Source organism: Balaenoptera acutorostrata, chromosome 4, assembly GCF_949987535.1.
Source record: "Balaenoptera acutorostrata chromosome 4, mBalAcu1.1, whole genome shotgun sequence".
Classification (NCBI taxonomy): Eukaryota; Metazoa; Chordata; class Mammalia; order Artiodactyla; family Balaenopteridae; genus Balaenoptera; species Balaenoptera acutorostrata.
The window spans coordinates 96,728,176-96,753,458 of NC_080067.1; the positions used below are offsets into that span (position 1 = coordinate 96,728,176).

General features: G+C 38.8%; 1 protein-coding gene across 6 annotated transcripts in view; it reads right to left on the reverse strand.

Annotated features, from left to right (window-relative positions):
* The window catches only part of BBX (BBX high mobility group box domain containing), a 284,858-nt gene that overhangs the window by 155,848 nt on the left and 103,727 nt on the right, over nucleotides 1-25,283 (reverse strand). For 4 of the 6 annotated variants that reach the window (XM_007187142.3, XM_007187145.3, XM_057545010.1 and 1 more), the window contains one exon: nucleotides 8,093-8,166. The exons of the other annotated variants lie outside the window; for them this stretch is intronic. The gene's annotated coding sequence lies outside the window, so the exon portion shown is untranslated. The remainder of the gene's footprint in view (nucleotides 1-8,092; nucleotides 8,167-25,283) is intronic. 6 annotated transcript variants of the gene reach the window in all.

Consider the following 25,283-nt stretch of genomic DNA (forward strand, 5'->3'; position numbering starts at 1 on the left):
CTACAATAAAAGAAAATTACACACCGATACCACTGATGAATATAGATGCAAAAATCCTCAACAAAATACTAGAAAACAATATCCAACAACACATTAAAAGGATCATACACCATGATAAAGTGGGATTTATCCCAGGGATGCAAGGATATATGCAAATCAATCAATGTGATACACCATATTAACAAATTGAAGAAGAAAAACCGTATGATCATCTCAATAGATGCAGAAAAAGCTTTTGACAAAATTCAACACCCATTTATGATAAAAACTCTCCAAAAAATGGGCATAGAGGGAAACTACCTCAGCATAATAAAGGTCATATATGACAAACCCATAGCAAACATCATTCTCAATGGTGAAAAACTGAAAGTATTTCCTCTAAGATCAGGAACAAGACAAGGATGTCCACTCTCACCACTATTATTCAACATAGTTTTGGAAGTCCTAGCCACGACAATCAGAGAAGAAAAAGAAATAAAAGGAATACAAATTGGAAAAGAAGAAGTAAAACTGTTACTGTTTGCAGATGACATGATACTATATATAGATAATCCCAAAGATGCCACCAGAAAACAAGTAGAGCAAATCAGTGAATTTGGTAAAGTTGCAAGATACAAAATTAATACACAGAACTCTCTTGCATTCCTATACACTAACAACGAAAGATCAGAAAGAGAAATTAAGGAAACAATCCCATTTACCACTGCAACAAAAAGAATAAAATACCTAGGAATAAACCTACCTAAGGAGGTAAAAGACTTGTACTCAGAAAACTATAAGACATTGATGAAAAAAATTAAAGATGACACAAACAGATGGAGAGATATACCATGTTCTTGGATTGGAAGAATCAATATTGTGAAAATGACTACACTACCCAAAGCCATCTACAGATTCAATGCAATCCCTATCAAATTACCAATGGCATTTTTTACAGAATTAGAACAGAAAAATTTCAAAATTTGCATGGAGACACAAAAGACCCCGGATAGCCAAAGCAGTCTTGAGGGAAAAAAAAACGGAGCTGGAGGAATCAGACTCCCTGACTTCAGACTATATTACAAAGCTACAGTTATCAAGACAATATGGTACTGGCACAAAAATAGAAATATAGATCAATGGAACAGGATAGAAAGCCCAGAGATAAACCAACGCACCTATGGTCAACTAATCTATGACAAAGGAGGCAAGGATATACAATGGAGAAAAGACAGTCTCTTCAAAAGTGGTATGGGGAAAACTGGGCAGCCACATGTAAAAGAATGAAATTAGAACACTCCCTAATACCATACACAAAAATAAATTCAAAATGAATTAAAGACCTAAACATAAGACCAGACACCATAAAATTCTTAGAGGAAAACATAGGAAGAACACTCTTTGACATAAACTACAGCAAGATCTTTTTTGGCCCACCTCCTAGAGTAATGGAAATAAAAACAAAAATAAACAAATGGGACCTAATGAAACTTCAACTTTTTTGCACAGCAAAGGAAACTGTAAACAAGATGAAAAGACAATCCTCAGAATGGGAGAAAATATTTGCAAACGAATCAACAAAGGATTAATCTCCAAAATGTATAAACAGCTCATGCAGCTCAATATTAAAAAAGCAAACAACCCAATCCAAAAATGGGCAGAAGACCTAAATAGACACTTCTTCAAAGAAGACATACAGATGGCCAAGAGGCACATGAAACGCTGCTCAACATCACTAATTATTAGAGAAATGCAAATCAAAACTACAATGAGGTATCACACCACACTGGTTAGAATGGGCATCATCAGAAAATCTACAAACAACAAATGCTGGAGAGGGTGTGGAGAAAAGGGTACCCTCTTGAACTCTTGGTGGGAGTGTAAATTGATGAAGCCACTATGGAGAACAGTATGGAGGTTCCTTAAAAACTAAAAATAGAATTATCATATGACCCAACAATCCCACTACTGGGCATAAACCCAGAGAAAACCAAAATTCAAAAAGACATATGCATCCCAGTGTTCATTGCAGCACTATTTACAATAGCCAGGTCATGGAAGCAACCTAAATGCCCATCGACAAATGAATGGATAAAGAAGATGCGGTACATATATACAGTGGAATATTACTCAGCCATAAAAAGGAACAAAATTGGGTCATTTGTAGAGATGTGGATGGACCTAGAGACTGCCATACGGAGTGAAGTAAGTCAGAAAGAGAAAAACAAATATCGTATATTAACACATATATGTGGAATCCAGAAAAATGGTACAGATGAACCAGTTTGCAAGGCAGAAATAGAGACACAGATGTAGAGAACAAAAGGATGGACACCAAAGGGGGAAAGCAGCGGGGGGGCGGGGGGGGGGGCGGGGGGATGAATTGGAAGATTGGGTTTGACATATATACACTAATATGTATAAAATAGATAACTAATAAGAACCTGCTGTGTAAGAAAATAAAATAAAATTCAAAAAAAACCAAGGGTAGATAAATGAGTTAAAATAATTTTCAACCAATTAAACTGTCATCCACAAAATTAGATCAGTGCTCAAGAGCTTATCCTTTAGTCTATAAACACACAAGATGAGAAAAAAAAATTACAAATCAATTTAAAGTTATTTTTATACAAAGGTACATGTCTCAAAGGTTTGTTTCCTTTGGAGTATGTTTTGTTTTTATAAAGGCATCAAATCACCAGAAACTGAAATTATTCTAGTGACACAGAACACACATATTAGAAAAAGTTTAAAGATAAAACGAAGAGTTAAGCTGAGCCTACATCAATGCTATTACTCATCACTAATACAAAACACCCATCAACTGACTTACCTAATAGAAAAAGTTCCTATTGTGTAATAGAAAGAAGTACTATACACATGTTCAAAGAATTGCACTTAGACTATCATACTTGAGAAATACAATGATTACCAGCTCAAGAGCTGATATCAGAGGAAAGAAGGGAAAGGAGGAGGAAGAAAAAAGTGGATAAAAAAAGAGAGCGAGGGAAGCAGGAAAATAAACAGGTAGAATAGCAGAGTTAGGACTCCATGGCTTCTGCTGGCTTTATTTCAAATAAACAATCTCTTCTTTCTGTTTTCCAGAATCTTTAAGAGTATGCCATTTCCCTGTTGAATTCACAACTGATTCACAAAGTAAAAGAATATAGCCTTGAAAAAATGTGAATTGGCTTGATTATAGTAAGCAGAAACAGATAGAACTCAAAAGAGAAATTGTCTTATTCCTCAACCTAATTTTCAAATACATTCCATTCCTAGATAACAATGAATACACATGGAAATCGATTTTTACAATGATGTAATTCCGCCATCATACAAAACACTCTAATTTTCAAGTTCTTAGATTTGATCCCTTCAATTGAAAGACACTTTTTCATGCACAGTGACTTCAAAGTGGAAGAAATATGAGTTCAGTAATTTCAAATGTCTCCCATCTCAAAGATCCAAAGATATTTTTAGTCTTAGATGACTATAATAAACCAGGTTTTCTTGTTTATAGATTAAATAACATAGAAAGTTTTTTGTTGTTTTTTTTTAACTTTCACTTCACTCTTTGGCACAGAAAAACAATTACCTCTGGGATGAACTGAACTGGTTGCCCTCAAATTCATATGATGAAACCTCAAAGCCCAATGTGATTATATTTGGAGATAGACCCTAGAAGAAGGTAAAAGTTAAGTAAGGTCATTAGGGTGGGGCCATTATCTGATAGAACTGGTGTCCTTTTAAGAAGGGGAAGTAACCAGAGCACACTTTCTACACACACACACACACACACACACACACACACACACACACAGAAAAGGTCATGTGAGGACACAGCAAGAAGGCAACTGTCCATAAGCCAGGAAGAGAAACCACGCCAGAGACAGAATTTGTCAGCATCTTTATCATGGACTTTTAGCCTCCAGAACTGTTAAAAAATATCTGCTGTTTAAGCCACCCAGTCTGTGGTATTCTGTTATGGCAGCCCAAGCAGACTATATAAGCTCTAAAAATTAAAAGATTCTATTTCTGAAATAGTTTTACTCTATCAATAATCCAGCTGAGGGGACTTCCCTGGTGGTCCAGTGGTTAAGACTCTGCGCTCTCAGTGTAGAGGGCCCGGGTTTGATCCCTGGTCAGGGAACTAGATCCCACATGCATGCCGCAACTACGAGTTCTCGTGCCACAACCAAGAGTCCGCATGCCGCAACTAAAAGATACTGTATGCGCCAACAAAGATCCCACGTGCCATAACTAAGACCCAGCGCAGCCAAATAAACAAACACACAAAAAAATCCAGCTGAATATGTAACTGATAATTGTTGCAACAATGATTCGTTTATGAAGAGAAGTGCCTGGAGCAATTTGAAGAATAATTCACTCCAAAATTATTTATATATGTGTGTGTTGTTCTACATTAAATTGTCATTTGGAAATAGCATAAAGCTTTGAACCCCTAAGAGATATCCTCTGTTGTCCTGATTCTGAGTGCAAGGGGACAATGCCAACAGAGAAGTCCTCGAAGGAATCTAAATAATCTCACCTTCACTGGAAAACAGCAGCATAAAAATCTTGAAATAGAAATGCTGATTCTTTTGAAACCAAACAGCATTTGCTCTACATGGTGAAGAAAATTTCTGTGGCACTGTCTCCTGTTCTTGTACCTTGTGCATCGAGATTATATAAAATTTGATTTCTTTGATGCTGACCTCATTAATATCCAGAGTCAAGGCCATATATCCACCTTTGGTAATCACTCTGTCCTTAGGATTTCTATGTTCTCAGTGGCAGGAAGTGATTTATTAGATCATAGGGTGACTAGTATTTCTACAGGATTCACCCTTTCAGTGGTAACTGTAGAATATATAGGTTCTTATGCATTCAGGACAATATGTTAAAACTCGAAGTATGTGTGTGTAAATATAAATACGCAAACACAGTTTAGACATACATACACTGTAATAAAGGTATATTATAGTGCATTCAAGATTATTGAACTATGATCACATTTTTCTTAACTACCATTTCTTGACAGCATCCCATGTGCCAGGCAGTGTATCAACACTCAACATAATTCCCTTATTTAATTATCAGAATTCCACAAGGTAGAGATCATTATCCGATATTAAGATGAGAAAACAAAATTTCAGAGAGGTTATATAAACACCCAAATTCTTTCAATTTAAAAGTTCCAGAACTACGGTTTATGCCTAAGTATCTCTGAATCCACAGATGTGTAAGAATGTTCCTTTTCCCCAATCTTAAAGAACTATGAACTATCAAACAAAGCATTGTTTATATACTCCTTGATATTTAAATCGTCTTAGTCCACACAGGTCTGGTAGCAATGTTTTATAAAACCTGTGGGATTAATCAAATCAACATTGGTTGAGTTCATAATGCCTAGCAATTTTCTAGAAAACTTAGGAGAGAATAATGCAATCACTGTATAGTGAATACGACCTCGAGTGAAGTACATCAGAAAACCCATGGGATGCAATTGTTAACCACCCTATAGTATCTGCATTTTTTCTCTCTAGAATGATTCCTTAAATTGATCTTAAGTAGAAGCATTTGGTTACCATTACATGGTAAAATTATTGTATTACTACTGGAAAAAGCAAAGTACCCATTTTCTCATGCTCTTCCTCTATGTCAAATTAGATAACATCTGTCAAAAGTTCTGTAACTTAGTAAACATAGGTAAGAAGTTATTAGGAGAATCATTATTTCCCTTCTCTAACTCTGTATGCAAACCGCAGAGGGTCCAGTCTGCAGTAATTTTCATTCATTTTAAAACAACTTATAAAACAATAAGGTAAGTAACTTTAATATAGACTGTATTTCCACTTATAGCATAGTGGAAAAGTGATAATGTTCAAAACTTAATGAAACTCTTGAATTGTATCAACTCCTCATTCCTTAAAACTTGTCACAGGGTTTCAAAGCTCAATGTGTTCCACGTAACTACAAGAGGATTCATAGTCAAATAACTTTCCATGTTAAACAGATTCATTTACTACAGGACTTCCTGGAAGCTTAACATACTAGGTGCATTCTGTCTTTCTAGAAGAACCCTAGACAGGATTATGCAGATATTATACTTAAAATATGCATTATGCCTTCCTATCAGCCTTCCCCTACCCCACCCCTCTTAAAAGGCGACTCCTATCCTATGACATGAGTTGGCCATGTGACATGCTTTAGCCAATGAAATATAAGAGGTAGTGACATATACCACCTCTCAGCAGCAGTTTAAAGAGCCCAGATTCCACCATCATTCCTTTCTCCTTCTGCCACAAGACTTAAGCATCCCAAAGAGGTTGTCCTTCAGCTTTGGTCCAGGAATGAAGAGGATATGGAGCAGAGTGGCAGCAGATTCATCAAGAACATGAACTTGAGCGAGAAAGAAACTGTACTGCTATAAACCACTAAGACTTGGGGACTCTGGATAATTAAACAAAACTTTGCCTAAGCTAACTAAAATAGCATGTTTCCCAGATTTACTGAACCCTGGCATCATTTTGCTCGGTAACATTTTCCAAAATTAGTTCCCTAAATTACTCCTCATTTTGTATGGCAATTTTCTGTTAGTTAATACTGTATTTAAGATGAATATATACTTATGCTAGAAGTATAAAGTCTCAGTCTTTTTAAATTTTATCAGCATTTTTTGCCAATTTCTGCTTACAGTCAATAAAAATACTGTATTAAAATAATCTGATTAACATTTAGAGATCATAGATGAGATGGCTACTTAAGTCAAGACTGCCAACAACTACTGATTAATGATTTAGTTTTCTGAATAGGTAATTTAAAAGGTCCTGCTTTACTTTCTATATATGTATTCATATTCAGAAAACTAAGAATACTGCCACAAATTTAATTTTCTTTGTATCTCACTATACTCAACTGCCTTTAGGATTAGTAATCGAGAACATATTTGACATTTCAGTATAGATATTCAAATATTCTGTAGTCTATTCTGCTGACCCAGTAAAACCATAATCAACTGTATCCTAACTGGCATTTGTAAATCCAGAATTTATATTTCTAACTTCATTGTGCCTTAAAGGATAGCACAGAAAGGAGGAAAAATAACTAAATCCCAATCTTCTCACTGGCAATAAGATTTTGTTGTTGTTTCAATATCCTAGTAAACACACAAGCTAAATGGCATTTATTTTTACAATGTGTACAATCCTAGACTGCAACATTCAGAAGAATGGTTCAGAGGCCTTATATTTATACTCATATCATAAAAGCAACATTCAGTCATATACTTACTAAAACAAAAAAGGTAGACACAGATATTCTAGACGGACCTAATAAGCTATCAAAACTACTTAAGAACAGAAAAGATTTAAGATTTCGATGAATAAAAAATTGAAAAATAAGTTCATGTCCTAAAAATTGCAACTAAACAATATTTACTACTTCTGTTAATTTTAATTTATATTAAATTCCTTGGTCTTATAAATCAGTTCACCATAAAGTATTCAAACATCAGTAAAGCAATCACACATTTTCATTCCCAGACTGAGAAAACTCTATGCATTTAAGTAACCATGACCAAAATTAATCTTAAAATATTCCTAAAGAAGCAGTTTTGAATATAACTTATATACAAGAGGACAAAATTATAGTATCTGTGAGTTTCAAAGTTTGATATAATTTGCCACATGTATATATTTTAAAATCTCAACTTTTTCAGGCAATACAAAAAAAGGCTTTGGGGGAACAGACCAATGTAATATTTATTTAGGTATGTATTCTCTAGATAATTAGGACTTCAATAAATGGACTTTCACCAACAGCCCATTACTGTGGAGAAACAAACCAGAGATTCTGAAATAGTTAATTTTTTAAAATTCATGATTTTAAAGGAAAATTTAACTTACTTGATGATAGAGATTAAAGTGTCACTTAAAAAAATACTAATAAAATTGACCAAAAAAATACACAATTATCACACTTCTCTGATCAATACGGAAGGTGAATCCATCAGACGGGAAAAAGTTGAGACCAGCTCTGTTATCACTTAGCTCCTGACTGTTTCACTGCTTCCAGATAAGTAAGTAAGATGCACCTGCAGGGCTGCTCTTACCGGTCAAGTCAAGACTTTCCATTGTGATTTCAATGGAACATCAGAACTTCCAGCTTCTGTGATGCAGCAGAATTCTGTGAAGGACCCATAGCAAAGTGATTAAAATGGTGAGCCAGGAAGCCCTTTCAAACAAAGCTGACACTTATTCTCCTTTAGCAAAATAATCCATAAATAAGATGAATTAACAGCCAAGCAATCAAAATCAGGAAAATTATTAAACATCCCTCTACTAACACTATTTAGGAAAAAAAGACCTAAAGTGTTTATTGTCAACTTTAATTTAACAAAAAGATAGTCACTAAAATTACTCAATGGGAATTCTGAGACTAAAGTTACAGAGACAAAGAATTACAGGCAATCACCTCTTAGCTTTCTGACTAAATTCAGGTGTAGAGTCACACGTGAATTCTCTGGAAAAACATGAAATTATATTGACATCCTGACTAAATTCAAGTTATTTGAAATGACTAGCCCAACCCATACAGTTAAGCTGTGGTTCAGATGTTAATATCTTATATTTTATCTTTTAAATGTTTTAAAGATAACAAGTGAAACCAAGATAGTTTTTTTTTAAGGTGGGGAGTGGGGGGAACACATACAAATAGAGAAAAGCTGTAACTAAAAAATTACTTTCTAGCTACATATGATGAAATAAATATAAGAGGATCAAAATCAACAAGAGTATACAAATTAAATGACCATTTTACATTAATACTGCAAATACAGACATACACTTAAACTGTACCTTTTTTAAAATTAAGTTATTTCAGTTTCTGAGACATTTATTTAGCTTCTCAAGTGCTTCATGGTAATACTAAATTCACACTCAACTAAGAGAGACAATTTCCTACCCTCCTGCAGATTATGACAATATATTTCCTTACAAACAGCAGGTTATAACACACTCTAGAAATCAGATATCACTTACTGGCTTACAGCTTGATCAATACTGTTAGTCATTTTATGGCTTGGCTAAAGTTTTTTTCCCTAATCAGCCACTACAATATGGAAGAACTGGCTCTTACACATTAAATATCAAAAATGTGTAATGATTCATCTGAGTAATCCTAACTAGACTTAGATGATTCAGTTGTCACCCAGTGCTACATAAGAAAACAACAGCTTGAAAGAATAAATAAAATATTAAACGGCCTCACGTGGCTTCACACAAGATACTACTCATTCATCCACATTTTTTACAAGGGTATGGATGAAAGAATAAATCCAGATCTTTGACGAAAACTACAAAGGACACATGAATACTTTCAAATTAAATGCCTATGTGTTTTTACCAAGGAAGTGTACAATTCCAAAAACTGATTAAATAAATGATATAAAAGTCTATCCTTAATTATCATAAACTAGGCAACTAACATTAAAACTGCTGTTTTGGGCTTCCCTGGTGGCTCAGTGGTTAAGAATCCGCCTGCCAATGAAGGGGACACAGGTTCGAGCCCTGGTCTGGGAAGATCCCACATGCCGCAGAGGAACTAAGCCTGTGCGCCACAACTACTGAGCCTGCGCTCTAGAGCCTGTGAGCCACAACTACTGAGCCCATGCACCACAACTACTGAAGCCCACGCACCTAGATCCCGTGCTCCGCAACAGGAGAAGCCACCGCAATGAGAAGCCTGCGCACCACAACGAAGAGTAGTCCCCATTCGCCACAACTACAGAAAGCCCACGTGCAGCAATGAAGACCCAACACAGCCAAAAATAAATAAATAAAATAAATAATTTTTTTTAAAAAAACTGCTGTTTTAAGAAAATCACATGCACTATCTCATATATTTATTTCCATACTTTTTCTTCATATAAATCCATAAAAGCCAGTATAGAGAAGAACCATTAAAATAAAAAGTTAATAAATAGGCAAAAATCATGAATATCTATAAATAACTGTCAAGTAAATAAATTGGTATAAACTAAAAAAACAAACAGTATATAATTAATACTGCTAAAACTGGGAGAGGAGGGTCCAACATTAATTCTGATAGTGTGGGTTTAATTCTTAGTTTGGTTTAGAGATTTGCTTACATTTTAGTGTTTTTTTAAAAATTTATTTATTTTATTTATTTTACTTTTGGCTGCGTTAGGCCTTTGTTGCTGCGCGTGGGCTTTCTCTAGTTGTGGCGAGCGGGGGCTACTCTTTGTTGTGGTGCGCAGGCTTCTCATTGCAGTGGCTTCTCTTGTTGTGGAGCACGGGCTCTAGGCGCTCGGGCTTCAGTAGTTGTGGCTCACGGGCTCCAGAGCCCAGGCTCAGCAGCTGTGGTGCACAGGCTTAGTTGCCCCGCGGCATGTGGGATCTTCCCAGGCCAGGGATTGAACCGGTGTCCCCTGCATTGGCAGGCGGATTCTTAACCACTGCACCACCAGGGAAGCCCCTACATTTTAGTTTAAGAAGTGAGTGCATGCTATCTGAGAAATAAAATATGCTAGTATATCCTATATACAGAAGTTCTTTTAGGAGCTCAAAAATAAACTCTCACTAATCTTAAGGTACCCTTACACATTTGTTTGTTTCTATAATCAAATATATACCCCCAAAATGGACCATATCTATACTTTATTTTGATTACTGTTCAATAATTTATCACCTGGGATGCAACTATCTATGGATAGAGTAAGGAGGGAGAGGGAGGAGGCTGACTATGCTGTGGCCAATATGGGTTTTAAAACTCAGGATAGGGGCTTCCCTGGTGGCGCAGTGGTTGAGAGTCTGCCTGCCAATGCAGGGGACACGGGTTCGAGCCCAGGTCTGGGAAGATCCCACAAGCCGCGGAGCAACTAGGCCCATGGGCCACAATTACTGAGCCTGCGCGTCTGGAGCCTGTGCTCCGCAACAAGAGAGGCCGCGATAGTGAGAGGCCCGCGCACCGCGATGAGGAGTGGCCCCCACTTGCCGCAACTAGAGAAAGCCCTCGCACAGAAACGAAGACCCAACACAGCCATAAATAAATAAATTAATAATTGGGAAAAAAAAATTTTTAAACTCAAGATAACAAAGAAATCATGTTGGACTTCACTGAATAGGAGGTGGGGGAGCCAGGGAATCAGCCACAGAGCAGAGGTCAATTCCAAGGCTGAAGATCCTGCCTGAGACAGGCTCCCTTTGAGTTCTCTGACAGCCAAACTCCAGACTTTATCTGGCTATTACAAATGCCCACATGAGTAACTTCAGAAAAGCAGTTTCAGCATAAGCTGTTCTGCATTTAAGTTACCAGTACTTCAAAAGTGCTTTGATTTGATGGAAATGGGTGGCTGTGTGAGGTGTCAGAAGGACAGGCGGGCAGGAACAGGAAATGTCTAAAGGGTGAATACAACCCTGCAGAATGGTGACTTGAGCATGCCCTTAGACCACAGCCAGGAGAGATCTTCAACTGAGCCACGCCAGGCCTGTCTGTGTTCTCTGGGTCACACTACGGCTTCCTCCTAACCCTCACTTCCCGTCCACACAGGGCCTTGGATTCCTGACTGCCCACACTTAGCTCCCACTGCCTCATTAAGAGCCTGCTCCGTAACGGGCTCCTTCTCCCTTTGCAAGGCCCGCTTCCCACCACAACACTGCTTCACACCTAGCCAGGACGGACCTGGCACAGCTCAGGATGCCCTCTGAGATCATGATGGCAGATGGGAGAGCTAACGCTGAATTATCTCCTCTTTACCTCTTAACCACAAATAGGGTATCTGACTTGGCATCTGAAAAACCCATCTTAAAGATCTGGCCTCAGCAACCACTGAAATATCCCAAAGCAGCTGGCTTTCTGGCAGTTTACACATTGCCCCCCCCCCCCGCCTTGGGGTCCTATGTTTTGAAAGCTTATTATACTACAAAAGGTGGGGCGCCACTTCTTGCAACGAGGCAGGCTCCCTCATTAGTGTTAATGTCCAGTATAACATTCAAAGACACATCACGACGAGATCCCCTTCTATGCCAACACTGCATGTTTTGCACCCTAATGTCACTACAACCTAGTCAGTGCAGAAGGGACTCCAGGCAACCATGTTGCCCATTTACATGGAAGAATATTTAATCCCCATGAATGACTGCTTTTCTGATGTTTTCATCATTTCTCTGGGTAATAGATTAAGCTTTAACTAACTCATTTTCATACATAACCCTAATTCAGTCAAGCTCAATAAAAGTCATTCTGGACTGCAATTATTTGCTAAGGAACAATTACATTCAAATGAAAAAAAAACTTGCTGGGCATGATACAATGCACGGTACAGATGCCTCTCCGTTTATGGAGCCAGAAACAACAACAAAAATAGCCAAACTGCTAGAAGAGGAAATAGATTTTTTTTTCCCTCATCTTCCTGAAAATAGAATACTCATGCTTTTACACCTGAAGAAAACCAAATGGAGAACCCAAGAAAGAAAATTGCAAAATTATTTTTTTCAATTATGTTCATGCTTTGAAAGAGGCTGCATTTCTAATCTAAGAGTAAGCATGACCTCTGAAAGCCAAAATAAATCCAGGTCCCAAATAACAGTCTTAACATCCACTCTTTCACTAAATCTTCCACTGGCTTCTTCCATTTTCCCAACAATATGTATTCCGATCTCCACTTTACAAAGTAGGTGTTCTTAAAAGATTTTTCCTGTCTTCAAATTACTTCTTTAAATAAATACAATTCCTATATTTTCCTCAATTCACTCTTTTATACACTGCATGTTTACAAATGAAATGTAAAGGTTGTTTATAAATAAACTTAAATACAAACACCGAGCTATTACTTCTACGTAAATGTATCACATTTTTAGTCCAAAGAAACTCATTAACTAAAGCCTCCTTATGTATATGCATAAGGTCTCCCACTCACCCCACTGTAATTAATATTCTTTTCATCTCCTCAGTAGTAGCACCAGGCACATTACAAAATAATATAGTACTGAAATTGCATACCGGCTGTTATGCAATTTTGGCCAATGAATTCCATACCTCAGGTCACTGTGGTACACCAGAGGACAAAGGATTTTTTTTTCTAGAAATGATAAGCTCCGGTTAAATCATTTGCTGAAATAAATTATCTTCATGTAGACAAAGATAAATGCAGGGAAATATATAATATATATGCTTTTTAACAAGAGTTGCCTTTACTTCATATTTTCACTGTCTTTATTTTATGACAGTGACAATATAAAGTATGAATAAAGACAACACTTGTTAAAATCACCCACCCTCCCCTGTCTTTATAGTTGAAGCTTAAACCAAAGCTATTTCACAGGCATTTCTGGCCAGGCACCAATCTTTAACAGAAATTACAAGTGTCAGCTATACTGAGAATGGAAATTTCTTAAAAGAAAATGCAAATCTGAAGTATCTTTTTATCACCTTCCCACCCCCAACCCCTGCATTTCCTCATGACCCAGAGCCTTTCAGTTAAGAAACTTTAAACATAGTAATAAAGGCAAAACAAGTCCTAAGAGTTCACTAGATACTAATAGCAAAGCAAAGTAACTACAAGTCATTACACATCTGTCCATCTGTTTGGAATTTCCAGGAAGGTGTTGGAAAACACCAGCAGGCAGAGACAGAAACTCTAGCATTCACTGTTAGACATAGGTCTAAGATGAAAGATTTGGAAATCCTCTCTCCTTCAGTACTCAATATTGACCAATTATAAAACTATGCTTTAAAAACTACCTTCCACCTATCTACATGCCAAGAGCACAGAGGTGCAAATGGTATAACCTTTTACAGTTTGAGAAATAATGACCTACTATGTATTAACACTGCAAAAGGTATTATAAGAGTTGTTTTCTAGAAGCGATGATCTAGTTGGGTAATCGCATACACACACACACACACACACACAGTTACACAAGAAGAGAGAGAAACGTATAATGTCAAAATGGTAAGCAAAGAATTCCCCAAAAGTTAGACTGCACAAGGGAATCTTTACGCAGGAAACAAATAAAAGCTGCAACCTAAGGCACCAGCTGCAAACTGGGATAGGGAGAAAGGGGATGGAGAAGGGTGTCACAAGCACAGACAGAGACTGGGCCTAAGTTGCATACTGGGAAGAAGCATGCTGGAAGGGACAGGAGGCAGATCTGGTCCAAGTGCAGGGCTCACATCAGAAAGTGGAACGTGAAATGCGGGCAAATGAGAAAGTAATGCAACTTGCTCTTTTTTTCTCTCCATAGCCTCATAAACAGCAGAGCACAGCTAGCAGCATGGTGTTCTGCAAAGCATACTGACTTTAGGGCCAAACTTGTACCCCTCATTTACTTACTCCCCTGCAATTGTGGGCCAATGCCTGAGACTCTCTGAGCCTCCATTCCTCATCTGCAAAATCAGGGTAACAATTCCTACACCTCTAAAGGTTGCCTTAAATTATTGGAAGATATTATAAATACAAAGGTCTTGGCATACAGGAAGTGCTCAGTAAATGTTAGTAAGCTCACTAGAGTTAAACTATGTGGAAGAAAAGCATTTAATAAAGTAATATTGTGAACATGCCGAAGTTTGCTTTGAATATTCTCAACATTTGGATACTAAGTAAATTGCTAGCTTTTCAAAAGGTAGATTTTGTTTTAATTTAGGTAGTTTTAACATACGTTTAATTCTGACAGTCTGAACAACTACTTTTTACTCCTACCAATTTCGAGCTACATTACCTGATTTGATAATATGATATTTTATTATAATGCTCATATGCCATAAGACTGTTGTTTCAGGGACCATGGTGGAACTATGAATTTCTGCCGTTTCTGTAAGTAGAGGCGGAAAATGAGTAGGCATTAGTCCAGTCAGATGGCTTGGCAGGGAGGCCCTGAAAGCCTCTTTTATGCTCTTGTGAACTATATAAATGTGCCTTTGACCTTCTCAGGCAGGGGAAATTGCACATTTAAGGCAGAAAGAGTATCACTTCCAGGAAGAGTATAAAAACATGCTTGCCAGCAGCTACATGAGGAACACTGACAGGGAACCCCCAGGTACTTTGGGAAGATTCCTTAGCTCTATCAAGCCACTGAGCTGGAAAATATAAGGTTAAGATAATCCCAGCCCTGTGGGACATCGCACCTATGCATTACTCTGGTTTAGCCCAAGTAAACCTTGGCCTACACACTTGAGGAATTAGCCTACACCTTTAGGGAGGGGTTCTGTGAATGAAACCCACTGGAGGAATCTCAGGACCGCCTTGTCCTTTGAGGTAAGAAAGGATTCCTTTAATCAACAATAATTCACAATATACAGAAAATCACACTCTTAATTTAGTCCAAAGTCATTTGATAAAAAAAAGGAAGTCAGCTGTTAGCAATTTACATAATTTTAAATGGAAAATATTCTGTTCTGAGAAGTAAAGGACACTAGTCTTTCTCTTTTTTTCCTTCATCACTTAAATTGCACAAAGACAATTTAAAGACATATAAGCGTAATTTTAAATTTTGTGATATTAAAAAGCACATCTCTATTAAAATTTACATTGTGTTATTAAAAACCAAAAAAACTATACTATCCAGAAAGAGCCCCCGTCCCTTTCAGGTGTGCCTAATGGATATCCAGCAAATAGCTTTGCAACAGAAAGACTGGTTCCAGATATGTTAATTGCAAGAACATTCCTGATATGAAGACATAAAGGAGTCTGCTCAAAAATGATCCACAATAAAGTGTTAATATGCTCCCTTTTTGAAGTTATTTATTCACAAAGCAGTTATTGCCAGGATAAATAATCCTATACAGTAATTGGCTACTTTAAACCAGAAAGATCCAAAAGACTTTCCTTAGAGGGAAACAGAGAAGTCCAATCCCAACATTTCCATAGCTGAAACCAAGACAGACCCAAAAAGGTTTAAGAGACTGGACAAAAGGCCTTCAGCTGGTTTGTGGCCATGCTGGACAACACCCCGCAGCTCCACACTGCTGCCCCTGCAGGATTTGATGTTATGAGCCCCTACTGGACCGTCCAATAAGTCATGGAATCACAGAATGCTGCAGGCAGTCAGGGGTCACTCAATTCAGCCCCTTCGACCACACGGCAAGCTACAGGCAGAGCTAGGCCAGAACCCAGGGCTCCCGCTATGGGTCAGTGCACTGCCCCTACTGCACACTGCTCTTCTGGACTACCATCAATCAGTTTGATCTGACAGCAGGGGGCTCCAGACCAGGTTACCTTAGATCCCTACCCTTCCTCTGGTCTTCCATTGTAAATAGCAACATTCAGCTGGAAAAGGATCATAAAAAAGGGCCTAACTTCACTCTTGGGGTTGTCAGAGAATGCTTCTTGGCTCTAGAACACTTTCCCCTTTCTAGTCTGAAGACAGAGAAAGACAACTTCTAGTTGCAGAAGTAAAAGCACACAAAATACTTCTTTGTGTTTCTAAATACTTTTATAAATACCTTGAATAAAAAGTTAATGTTCGTTTACATGGGGGGAGGGGGTAGTGAGTATATGGAAACTCTGTACTTTCTATCCAATTTTGCTGTGAACCTAAAACTGTTCTAAAAAGTAAAGTTTATTAATTTTTTAAAAAGCTAATATCAACTTACTTCATTCTAACAATATGAAAATTATATACTCACTAGCAAACGACAGGCCAATGCCAGTTGAGAATTTATAAACAGTAATTCTCCCTTAAATGCTCACTCCCACCAGAAACACCTAGTAACAATTAAATTTATGTCTTCTATTAAAACTAAGCCCATGCCCTACAACAACAATGTCTGTACAGTATACATGCTCCACTGATCACTAATCTTCAATAAGTGCCTCTGCTCCTATGGCAGTCATTTGAAGTAATATACAATATCTGGCTCAAATTAAACCAATCAAAAAAAAATCAAAGGACATATTCTCCAAGTATTCCCATTGACAGACAAAGGGTTTATCCTTTGTGGTTAATTCCAGCATACTGACCCTTAGAGCTCAGTGTTATACACCCACAGAGGCCACCAATTACAAGGTGAATGGTGAAAGGTGTATGCCCTGCAAACATCTGTAACAGCCGTGGTTCTCGATACTGCCAATAAGTATTTTGAAATCTTAACTTTTTTTATAGTTAAGAAAATCAGGTTTTGTCACCTTTCAAGTTAAAATGGAAAATCACTGTAGATGCCTTATTTAAATGGGAGAATAGGGCTTCCCTGGTGGCGCAGTGGTTGGGAATCTGCCTGCCAGTGCAGGGGACGCGGGTTTGAGCCCTGGTCTGGGAGGATCCCGCGTGCCGCGGAGCAACTGGGCCCGTGAGCCACAGCTACTGAGCCTGCGCGTCTGGAGCCTGTGCTCTGCAACGGGAGAGGCCGCGATAGTGAGAGGCCCGCGCACTGCGATGAGGAGCGGCCCCCGCTTGCCGCAACTAGAGAAAGCCCTCGCATAGAAACGAAGACCCAACACAGCCAAAAATAAATAAATAAATAAATTTAAAATGCATTAAAAAAAATTTAAAAAAAAAAATGGGAGAATAATCAGCCACAAAAGTATGTTTTTCTATATTGGCTTTTCTTAAGCAGAAATTATAGACACATATGTTTTTGCCTGCAAGGTATATGTGTATCTCCCATTTTCTGGCAAAAGCACTTTGAGTTTCGAGAAAATACTCCACCTTCTCAAGGTCCATGTGCCCTGAGTGGGATTGAACTAATTCTACTCAAGCTTCAGAGATAGAAATATAACCCAGGCTTGGCCCATCAGCTTATTCCATCTTCCGGAATGAGAAATGGGTGTGAACCTGGATTGGGGCACAGCACACAAAATATGTAACAGGTGTGTTAAGCTACATTATTACTAGTGTCTGAAGTGAGAGGAGAAAAGAAAGTAGAATGCTTTGCAGTGTTGTTGTAATAAGAGAAAAAAACCCAAAAGTAGCGGACCACACATAAAGACCCTGAAAAGAAATGAAAGAGAGCACTGATTTATTTTACTTTATTTCAAATCCTAATTTCAATAAATTTATTCAAAAATTTTGGCACATCATGACATTCAGTAAGTCAAGATGTTTAAATTTTCAATCTGTACTCCTGTAGCACCAACTTTCTTTCAATTTATATTTCCTATAAAGAGAAGTTTCAAGTTTCAACAAAAACACTGAAAACCTGGATAATGACTTCTAAAACCAATTCTAAGGGCATTTCCAATGCCTTGTTTGTTATGTATGCTATTATACTTAAGTGGACAGTAGCACACAATTCATTCTCCATGCCTGAAATTATATTTTTTTTCTTACATTTCGGAGGAGGAAAAAAAAACATGGAATAGTTGGGAATACAGTGCTTTGCTTTAGTGAGAGTTACCATACAAATTTCTGGAAAAATAACCAATTTTTAAAGAACTAAAGTAAAATAAAATGACATGAAAGTTATTCTGAATATCATTTTTTAATTGAGGCAAAACTGGTATATAATATTATATAAACTTCAGGTGTATAAAATTATAAATCAATACTTGTACACACTACAAAGTGGTCACCACAGTAAGTCTAGTTACCATCCATCCCCATACAGTTGATCCCCTCTACCCATTTCACTGTACCCCCAAGCACTTGTCCCTCTGGTATCCACCAATCTATTCTCTGTGTCTATGATTTTGTTTTTGTTTTGCTTATTGTTTATTTTATTTTTTAGATTCCACATAGAAATGAAATCATACAGTATTTGTCTGACTTATTTCACTTAGGATAATACCCTATAGGTATCCATGTTGCAATGAATGGCAAATTCAATTAATGAGTTTCACGTTATTTTTTTATGGCTGCGTAGTATTTCAGTGTCTGTGTGTGTGTGTGTGTGTGTGTGTGTGTGTGTGTGTGTGATCTTCTTTATCCATTCATCCATTGGTAGACACAAGTTGTTTCCACACCTTGGCTATTGTAAACAATGCTGCAATGAACGCAGGGGTGCATATATCTCTTTGAATTAGTGTTTTTGTATCCAGATAAATATCCAGAAGTAGAATAACTGGATCATATGGTAGTACTGTTCTTAATTTTTTGAGGAATCTCTATACACTGTTTTCCATAGTGGTTGCACCAATTTATATTCCTACCAACAGCATATAAGGTTCCCTCTTTTCCATATTCTCTACACTTATTATTTCTTTTTGGTAATAGCCTGAATATAAATTTTAAAGGGAATCTTCTTTGCACCCTAAGTTACTTTTATAGATAGGAATAGTCACAAAGAACCAAAGAGTTGGGTATCATACAATATATTGGAAATTATTTTCTTCATAAATCTCTCATATAAGTTTACTTGACCCAGGCCTTTCATAAAAGTTGACAATAATATATGTGATGTGTTCACATATGAACGAACACATACAACCTCAACTCCGAAGTGTTGAAGTCTATCGTTACTCTGATTCCAGAGAGTCCTTGCTATAATTTAAAAGCAACAACACAAGCACTTGTCTCTTACTTTGGAGGTAAGATGGATACAAAGAAAGAAATATCATTTAAATGTAAAATCAGACCTAGAATATATTTCCAAACATTAGCTATACTAAGGAGGCTTATACAGTGTTCTGTAAATATCAATCCCTGCTTCGACAACACAGTTACTTCAATTACTCTACTTGGGGTGAACAGTAACAGGAAGAATAGTCATATATCTCAGATTCTGATTCTGGAATGTGATTCATTGTCTTCAATGAATCTAGTCAGCGTCAAGAGTTTCATATAATGAATTTTTGGGAATCCTCTAGATATAGTCTAAGATACACACTTGAATAGTAGCCTATTTATTTATAATAAAATCTGCAACACAGTTCAACACTGTAGCTAACAAGACAGTCTTAATTAACTAATTAGCTTCCCTTTATCCCATACTCCACTCCCATTCCCCTCCCTCCCTCCATTTTATTGACTCTCGTCCTTCCAGTTTTATTGAGATATAATTGAGATATAGCACTGTATAAGTTTAAGGTGTACAGCATAATGGTTTGCCTTACATACATCCTGAAAAGATTATCACAATGAGTCTAAGGAACATCCATCATCTCATACAGATATAAAATTAAAGAAATAGGAAAAAAAATTTTTTCCTTGTGATGAGAACTCTTAGCATTTATTCTCTTAACAACTTTCATATATAACATAGAGCAGCGTTAATTATATTTAGCATGTTGTACACTATATCCCTAAGTGATTCAATATTTCTATACATTTCAACAGTGATTCATTATTTCTATACATTTCAAAATGATCACCATGCTAAGTCAAAGTACTATATGTCCCCATACAAGGATATTATATATATATATATAGTTACTAACTATATTCCGCATTCTGTACATTTCATACCCTTGACATTTATTTTGCAACTGCAAGTTTGTACCTCTTCATCTCCCTCACCTATTTCATTCCTCTTCCCAACCCCCTCTCCTCTGGCAACCACCTCCTTGTTCTCTGTACCTCTGTACCTATAACTCTGTTTCTGTTTTGTTATGTTCATTCATTTTGTTTTATAGATTCCACATACAAGTGAAATCACACAGTATTTGTCTTTCTCTGTATGACATATTTTACTTAGCATAATACCCTCTAGGTCCATCCATGTTATTGCAAATGTCAAGATTTCATTCTTTTTTATGGTCTATATTCCATTCAGCCACTCTACGTCTTTAGATGGGAGCATACAGTCCATTTGTGTTTAACGTAATTATTAATAAGTATGTACTTTTTGTCATTTTGTTCATTGCTGCAGGGTTGTTTTCGTAGTTCTTTTTTGTTCCTTTCTTCTTCTTTTGCTCTCTTCCCTTGTGATATGGCTAACTTTAGTGTTATGTTTGGATTCTTTTCCCTTTTTTTGTATGTGTATCTAGTATAGATTTTTGGTTTGTGGTTACCATGAGATTTATATATAGCAATCTATATATACGTGATTACTTTAAGTTGCTGACTTCTTAAGCTCATACACATTTTTACTGCATTTTTACTCTCCCCCCCAATGCTTACTGGGTTTGTTTTTTTTTTTAATGAGTGGGATGAAGGAGTGGTGGGAGGGAGGTCCAAGAGGGAGGGGATATATGTACACATATAGCTGATTCACTTTGTTGTACAGCAGAAACTAACACACCATTGTAAAGCAACTACACTCCAATAAAAATAAACTGTTTTTTACATATTTCACATTTTTTGTTTCTGTTTGCCTTAACTAATTATTGTAGATATAGATGATTTTACGCCTTTTGTCATTTAACCCTCTTACTAGCTTTGTATGTGGTTGATTTACGACCTTTACCATATATTTGCCTTTACCAATAAGCTTTTTTCCCTTTTGTAATTTTCATGTTTCTAGTTGTGGCCTTTTCTTTTTCGATAAGAGAAGTCCCTCTAACAGTCTTGTAAAGCTGGTTTGGTGGTGCTGAACACTGCTGGCTTTTGCTTGTCTGAAAAACTTTTGATCTCTCCATCAAATCTAAATAAAATCCTTGCCAGATATTCTTGGTTGTAGGTTTTTCCCTTTCATTACTTTAAATACATTGTTTCACTCCCTTATGGCCTGCAGAGTTTCTGCTGAAAAGTCAGCTGACACTCTTATGGGAGTTCCCTCCTATGCAACTTGTTGCTTTTCCCTTGCAGCTTTTAATATTCACTCTTCATCTTTAATTTTTGCCATTTTAATTATGTGTCTTGGTATAGTCCTCTTTGGGTTGATCCTGTATGGGGCTCTGTGCTTCCTGGACCTGGATGTCTGTTTCCTTTTCCAGGTTAGGGAGGTTTTCAACTATTATGGCTACAAATATGGCTCTCTGCCCCTTTCTCTTTCTCTTCTCCTTCAGGGACCCCTATCATGTGAATGTTAGTAGGCCTATTATCCCAGTGGTCTCTTTCAAACTGTCCTCATTTCTTTTCACTCTTTTTCTGTTCAGCTTCAGTGATTTCCACTCAGATCAGTGAGTTCTCCAGCTCGCTGATCAGTTTCTCTGTATCATTTAGTCTACTGTTGATTCCTTCAAGTTTATTTTTCATTTCAGTTATTGTATTCTTCATCTCTGTTTGGTTGCTCTTTATATATTCTCTTTGTTAAAAACGTCTAACTTCTCACTCTGTGCATCCATTCTTCTCCCTAGTTCTTTCATCATCTTTATGATCACCACCCTGAACTCTTTCTTGAGCAGATTGCCTATCTCTACTTCACTTAGTCCTTCTGGGGCTTTAGCTTGTTCCTTTGTTTTGAACATATTCCTCTGTTGTCTCATTTTGGCCTAATACGCTGCTTTTATTTCTATGTATTTGGTTAAGCTGCTTTATGGTTCCTGACCTTGGAGAAGTGGCCTTTTGTAGGAGACATCCTATGTGTCCCAGAAGCACACTCCCCTCTGGTCACCAGAGCTGTATGTCTTAGGGGTGCCCCCTATATGGGCTGCGTGGGTCCTTCTCTTGTGGCTGGCTGACTACCGTGGGCAGTACGGTAGGTGGGGCTGGCCCCCAGTTTGGTTGGCTGCCAGGCTCTGCCTTATTTGGAGGATGCCAGCCCCCGGTGGGCAGGGCCAGGTCGCAGGGTGGGTGGCTGTGGCATCAGGAGCCCCAGATCTAGTGTTGGCTGGCTGGTGGGCAGGGCTGCTTCCTGACACTGCTGGCTGTAGGGTCCAGGGTATCCCAAAGCTGGTGTCAGCCCACTGGTGACTGAGGCTAGATCCCAGGACGGCTGGCTGAGGGGTCCAGGGTATCTCAGAGCTGGTATCCTCTTGCTCGTGTACAGGCCCAGGGCTGGGGAGTGGGTCCAGGGCTGGTGCTGGCCTGCTGGTGGGTGGGCTGGGTCTTGACAAGGCAGGCTGGGGGGCTGTGGTAGTCCTGGGGCTGGTGCCCATCCACTGGTGGGTGAAGCTGGGTCCTGGAGCTAGTGCTGGCCCACTGGTTGGCAGAGGTAGGTCTGAGGGTCTCGGGCTGCAAGGCCCTGGGGGTCCCGGAACTGGCGTTGGCCCACTGGTAGATGGGGCTGAGGCCCAGGGGGTCCTGGGGTTAGTGCCTCCCCAGTGGTGAACAGGGTTTGGTCCTGGGGCAGCTGTGGGCTCAGGGGATCTTACGGCAGCTGCGCTGCCAGTAGGCGGGGCTATGTGTGTCCCGTCCCATCATCTCCCCCCACCCCCCTGCCAGTTCCCTGGCCGGAGGGGTCCCAGTGCTGGAGCCGCTGACAGGCTGGTGGGAGGGGCTGGTCCCAGTACTAATAAGCCAGAGGGAGAATTCCAAAATGGTGCTTCCCAGCTCCAGTTTCCTTGTAGTACAACAAGCTCCCAAAAGTGGCTGCTGCCAGTGTCTATGTCCCCAGAGTAAGTCCCAGTTGCCTCCTGCCTCTCTGGGGTGCCCTCCATGATCAGAAAGTGGGTCCGACTCAGACTCCTTTCAAATTACCACGTCTGCCCTAGGTCTTGGAGTGTGTGAGATTTTGTGCTTGCCCTTTAGGAACCGAGTCTCTATTTCCCACAGCTGTCGGTCTGCAGAAAGTAAGCCCCACTTGGCCTCCAAAGCCAGTGTTCTGGAGGCTTGTCTTCCTGAGGTAGGATCCCCTGGTTGGGGATCCTGATGTGGGGCTTGGATCCCTCGCTCCTTGGGGAGAAGCTCTGCAATTGTAATTGTAATCCTCCCATTTGCAGGCCCCCCTCCCCTCCCCCGGGGGTATGGGTCTTGACTATATCACATCTCAGCCCATCCTACCTGTCTCATTGTGGTTCCTTCTTTATATCTCTAGTTGTTGAAGATCTTTTCTGCTTGTCTTCCAATCTTTCTCATCAACAGTTGCTCTGTAGATAACTGTAATTTTAGTGTGCCCATGGGAGGAGGTAAGCTCATAGTCTTCCTACTCCATCATCTTGGCCACTCCTCCAAAGCAGTAATTTTAATGCACTTACTGAGTATTCTGAATATGTGCTAATTTTACACAGAACTGAGAATGGTACATCAGATAAACAGAGGTAGAGGAGAGGACAGATGCTGTTAAGAGGAAAATCTCTTTTGAATTTCGAATATGAGAACTCAAATAATACTTTTCTTCTATTTATTTCCTGAGCTATGTTTTCCCCCCCTTCAGAGCAAAACATAGTTAAAGATTCAACTCTCTGACCACCTCACCCTCACCACCACCTTAAACTTGGGTCACCTAACGCTTGGTAAAGAGGATGGTGGGAATTGGGGCAGGAAGAGAAAAGGAGTTGCTAAGGCTAATGTAAAACTGACAATACCCAACATACCATATGAAATATCTTTCAGAGACTACAAAGCAGGGGTTTCCCTGGTGGCGCAGTGGTTAAGAATCCGCCTGCCAATGCAGGGGACATAGGTTCGAGCCCTGGTCCGGGAAGATCCCACACGCTGCAGAGGAACTAAGCCCGTGCACCACAACTACTGAGCCTGCGCTCTAGAGCCCGCAAGCCACAACTACTGAGCCCACGTGCCACAACTACCAAAGTCCGTGCACCTAGAGCCTGTGCTCCGCAACAAGAGAAGCCACCGCAGTGAGAAGCCCGCGTGCTGCCACAAAGAGTAGCCCCCGCTCACCGCAACTAGAGAAAGCCCACGCGCATCAACAAAGACCCAACGCGGCCAAAAGTAAATAATAAAATAAAATAAATAAATTTATTTTTAAAAAAAGAGACTACAAAGCAGCTGCAAGCCATCTAAATTTCAATGTATAAGGTTCCAAAAAAACAACACAGTTTCTGTCCCATGAACACTCAACTACGCAGCAAAGAGTCTCAACAAACACACAGAACTGTTTGCTTATGTTGTGACATAAAGATTTAAAATTAGAAGAAGAAACGTACTATAGAAATGGTCTGAAGCAAAATTAAAGCTGAGGGGACTTCCCTGGTGGTCCAGTGGTTAAGACTTCATGCTTCCAATGCAGGGGGTCTGGGTTCGATCCCTGGTCATGGAACTAAGATCCCATATACCACAACTAAGCCCGCATGCCACAACTACTGAGCCTGCCCTCTCTAGAGCCCATGCGCCGCAACTAGAGAGCCCACGCGCCACAATTAGAGAGTCCACTCACCGCAACTAGAGAAGCCCACGTGACACAACGAAGACCCAGCACAGCAAAAATAAATAAATAAAATTTAAAAAAAATTAAAGGTGAGGTTTGGTGTCCTCAAACTTTCTTCACAAATCTTCTCCCCTCCTCCAAAGATTCCTCATGCCACCACAGGTACCAGCAAGTTTCACTCCATCATCCTCCACATCAAAACCTGCTTTTACATCAATGATTGAGAATGTTTACCAAGTAGTAAAATATGCACGGTAACA